At 45.1% G+C, this 4816-nt stretch overlaps 1 long non-coding RNA gene across 1 annotated transcript; it reads left to right on the top strand.

Moving 5' to 3' along the window:
* Positions 1-2554: 2554 nt before the first annotated feature.
* Positions 2555-4163, top strand: LOC134473987 (uncharacterized). The gene is made up of 3 exons (XR_010044509.1): positions 2555-2781; positions 3582-3651; positions 3735-4163. It is a non-coding gene; the product is annotated as an uncharacterized LOC134473987 (long non-coding RNA).
* The last annotated feature ends 653 nt before the right edge of the window (positions 4164-4816 follow it).

Here is a 4816-nt window from a genome sequence, read left to right as displayed (position 1 = left end):
AATTCCTCACCTCTACACTCAGAAGCTGTAAGCTTGTCACTGCCAGTTTGCAAACAACACTGACCCAATTTACCACAGGTGAGCAACTCCTAGAGATTGCCGCTGGGCCATGCCCCAGGTGGGTTTTCTCCCCCTTTCCATAGGTTCACGTAAAGCTCTCATGTCCTCACCCCAAGGCAGGGTCTTTCTGGGCAACCTGTGTCCACACTGGACCAGCCCACACTGAGAGACCCTCATGTCCTTCAGAGCTTTTTAAGTTCTCACAGGCAGAGCTGTTACTAGACCCACGTGGAAGTCCACTCATAATATTGGTGACAGCCAATTATTAAGAGTTTTGGAGCCATATAATATACTGATCGGTCTGCAGTAAAAAAGTAATGACTTTGAACTTGGCAGACCACAGTCCATTGCCTCATCTGGCTGTAACCCCGTGGGCTAGAACCCACACCAGATTTTATCTGAGGGACCACTTCCTGTTCCCCCCCCCAAAAAACCATACCTATCTATGGCTTATCACACTGCCGACAAGTTTACAAAATTTTCTATCTTTAAGCCTTTGTTTTGAGAATGTGTCCTTTCCCACCAGCATCCCTGTCCCTTTGTCTCCTCACCACTCCCCCCCCCACCCACTGTGCGCCGACCCATTCCCCGCCGGGGTGGGGGGTGAGCCCGAACAGTGTTGAGAGATACGTGCAGGACTATTTTAAGCTGCTTTGGGCTTTGTTCAGTTTTGGGCTCCCGTGCTGCCTCCTGGCTCTGTGCAATGTCTTGGCTCTCATGCAGCCAGGTCCACGCAGGTTCGGCTTTAATGTTGCACCCGAATCTGCACATCCCATGAGCAGCTCCTCCATGTGGCGGTTCAGCTCCCGCACCCAGTGGGCTAAAGGCCGCGTGCCTCCGGGAGCAGCCCCAGCTTCATGCTGCATCGGGCCACCTCCCAGCTCTGCCCCGTGTGCCATCGTTGCCTCCACCTTGCGCATTTCCGAGGGCAATCCCAGCCTCATCCTGCGCACACTATGTCCCAGTGCTCCCCCGTCTTTACTCTACGTGCGCCGCCCCTACTCTGGCGCCCTCCCTGCCCTAAACACCCCTCCCACTCTGCATGTTCCACCTCCTCTCTGAGTGCCAGAGAGATCCCAGCCCCCACCCCCAAGCACAGGTGCGGCTGTCTGCAAGCGCGCTCTGTCTACTGGTTCAAACAGGCACCGCAGACAACTTATATTGCTGATCTGATGCTATTCGTGTTTTTAGATATAAAGTTCAGATTGTTTCTGCTGCCTTTTTTTTTTTTGTGTGTTCCAAGCCATGACAAATGCCCCCACCCTGGGCACGCCCCGCCCAGCCTCAGAGTTCCATCTGCCTTGGGCACTGTGCGTTTCCCAGGCAAGTGCATTTCCCAGGCAGGCTTCTGCCAAACACAAGTGCCGCTTTAAACACAGGCACAGGTAGGCAGCAGCGTGGCAGCTCAACCCAGAGATCAATTCCTTTTTGCTATAAACCACCAATAATGTTCTATGTTAAGCTCACTGCCTATATTATACTGTATTGTCATAAGTGGTGTTCTGTGTTGGGCTTATTGCCTCTATTGTACTGTGTTGTCACCGACCTCCTGTTTAACAACTAGGGTTATAAATTCCTTTTTGCTGGGAACCACTAGCTCTGTTCCAAGACAAGAGTTTTGTTGAAAGTTTTAATGTTGTCTGAGAAATGAAAACAAAGGTAATTGACTGGTAACTTGAGGTTGTATAGTAAGTTGTAATGTGAAAGAAGATAGGAAGTTGTAGAAAAGCTTGAGAAGAAAGAAGATAGGAAAGAAAGCTCAACTTGAGGGTATATAGTTAGTTGTAAAAAGCTCGAAAAGAATGTGAAATGTGAAAGAGGATGTGAATTTTAGCTCAACTTGAGGGTATATAGTAAGTTGTAGAAAGCTCAAGAGAATATAAATTTTATTTGTCTTGGTTAATGTGAAAGAAGACTTGAGGGTATATAGTAAGTTATAGAAAGCTCGAGCAGATGTGAATTTTATTTGTCTTGGTTCATAGTACTGCAAATAACAGATTTAAAAGAAGTAAATGTGTTCAGAATTTGACAGTATTAGATCAGTTTTGGTAGATTTATTCCTAAGATTGGTAAACCTTTGCTGCAAAATGTTTCCATTAAAATGAGATTATACTCCAAAAGAGGGAGGGCAGACTAAAGCCTTTTTATTAAGAGACACTTATATATATGACATAAATAACATGTCAGTTCCTACAGTTCTCTGGACCTTGTCCTCCTTATGGGAAGTCATTACTAAAGTTATTAATATCCTGTTAAATGTGTTTGACTCCTGCATACTTACTTAATTCTACAGATACTTTCTACTATAGTCCATATCCCAAACAAAAAGTCAAAACTTGACCTTCAAACCTCATAGAGATTTTAATATGGCTTTTTATGTTTTCAATGATAGAGATAACACTTGTGACACTTGGAGTTCTGAGACAGGTAAACCTACACAAGGTGGAGCTGCCTGCCCCCGCCCCCATGGACCACGCTCAAATGCAGCAGCAGACATTGGGCAAGAGAGTGCCCCATCCTGGTGTTCTTTGAGACCTTACTCCAGGGCTACTGGACTGTCCTAGCCACCAGAGAGTGGGTAAGCCATCCTAACTTCTAGCCCTCACAGGAAATGCCAGCACTGCCAGATTCGTCGCCAACAGATAAACTTGCTGCCAAAGACTGAGGGGGCTCAGGGCCAACAGCCTCCTTTATGGGTCCAAGTCCCACTAAAACTCTCAGGTAAGACATTCTCTATATTTGTGGACATAGAGGCCATATATACAGAGTTCTTCCTGAGTTTTCAGGCTGCTCTATTAAGTCCTCAATCTCTATGACGGGGTATTGGTGGTCAACCTATGCCATTTACAAATGGGGCCTATTTTGTGCAGGTCCCAGTCCTAAATCTTAAAATGCCTTTTATACAGGCTGACTTAGACACACTGAGGCCTCAACAGCTTACACCTGTTATCTCTAGTAAACCTCTCCTCAATGGTGTAAGACCATCTCCTTCCTTTCTTATTCACCAATTTCTCAGGCAACCCTGGTCAAGGCTGACAGATACATTTTGTCCTCTCAATTTGTTTATTATACCAAAAAAGCCTGTCCCACAACCAGGGAAACTGCTGATATACTTGCTAAAGCTCTGCTACAGCAAATCATTCCAAGTACTACAGCCAGGTTACAGCGACCCATACCTGATATTCTTGGCAACCTCAATAGTAATTAAAGTTGCTAGACTGCCATTCTGGTTTCACATCACTCAGGCCCTAGATCTAACCATCCTGTTGCCTACTCATCTCTGCCTTATGAAGGCCCCCACAACCACGACTCTCAGGCTGTCATGTTTTTTTATCCAATTTGGTTTCTAATTTCTTATTTTTTTTACAGCAGTACTCTTAACAGTATTTCCTACAGACTCCAATGTCATGCACACCAGAGACATGCCTTACTTACCTACCCTTTTAACTTTTATGCTTTCAGATGGGGGAGTAAGCACCTCTCATAACTTCACTTCTCCTAACCTCACATTTATTTTTCAGAATTCCACCTCATCGTGACAATGACCCTACCTCAACATCATCCTGACATAATGACATGTCTAAATCAAAGGTATCTTTCCTTTACCTCACCTGGGTCCTTAAATATGATAGTGCCATACCTCCTCATAACATCTTGTCTCTTTGTTTTTCCAGTCTAACATATGTGCATTCACCAGTGAAGTCATCCTGGCTAAAACACCTGGCACCAGCTTCTACCTGGGCATCAACCATCATCCCGTTGACTCCCCTAGACCCCAGTACAGTGCCCTCTGCCAGCAGGAAGTAGTTAAAGAGAGAAATCTTCACCCCTTTTCATAATAATAATCATAAGACGAGATATGAAAGGGTTTGGACCCAGACAGGAGTCTGTAGCCAGTGAAGCCTTAGAGGCGGAACCAAGGAGCTCCTATCTCCCCCACCCCTAAGAATTTACCTGTGACTCCATCTTCCCCACCCCCTAGGAATTTACCTATGGTGCCAAACAAAGACCAATGGGCTACCCGTGCATCCCTGATTCCCCCTTAGGTTGCATCCCTGCTACTTATGTGCCTCACTCCAGGTGTTCCACAGAGAGATCACCGACCCCAGGGTGGAGATGCCATGCCCCAGAGGACTGGGGGTGTCTCTCCCCACATTCTCAAAATAAAAGTCATTTATATTTCATACTTCTTATCTTTTCAGCCGCCGCCGGTCCCCCACAGTTCTATCAGGTATATGATCAGTGATTGAAAGTATTACAGTCAATGACACTGACAAATGTATAAAGCCAAGATCATAATTCACTTGCTTTAAGGCAAGGCAGTAAATGAGTAGAGTGAATTTGTATAAGCATATTTGCACACTTTGCAAATGATGGGGACTCTGGGAGAATTGAGAATATGGAGGCCAGAGGTGGGTGGGGCTTTACACACTGAGAGGCTGAAAGATGAGGATTGTAAATCCAGCCTTGGCACTTAGTGAGGCCCTGTACAGAAATAAAAAATTTTAAAAAGGTGGGAATCTAGCTCAGTGTGAAGGTCTTGGATTTAATCTCTATACTGGAAGAAAAAAATGGCAACAACAGGAACACAATAACCATGAAGAAGAAATAGACTTCTCCTTTTGAAATGAGTCCTGTTTTTTTTTTTCCACAAAAGCCAGAAATTCTTGGCTTAAATGCTGGCAACTACATTCAATTTAACCAGTAAAACACATAGATGACTATGACTTCTGGCATAGAGAAAGAAAAGGAGTGA

The sequence above is a fragment of the Cavia porcellus genome, unplaced genomic scaffold, assembly GCF_034190915.1.
Source record: "Cavia porcellus strain 051 isolate PalLab524CR breed Dunkin Hartley unplaced genomic scaffold, mCavPor4.1 scaffold_29, whole genome shotgun sequence".
Taxonomy (NCBI): domain Eukaryota; kingdom Metazoa; phylum Chordata; class Mammalia; order Rodentia; family Caviidae; genus Cavia; species Cavia porcellus.
Note: the sequence above shows the minus strand (reverse complement) of the source record. Positions and strands in the feature narration are given on the sequence as shown.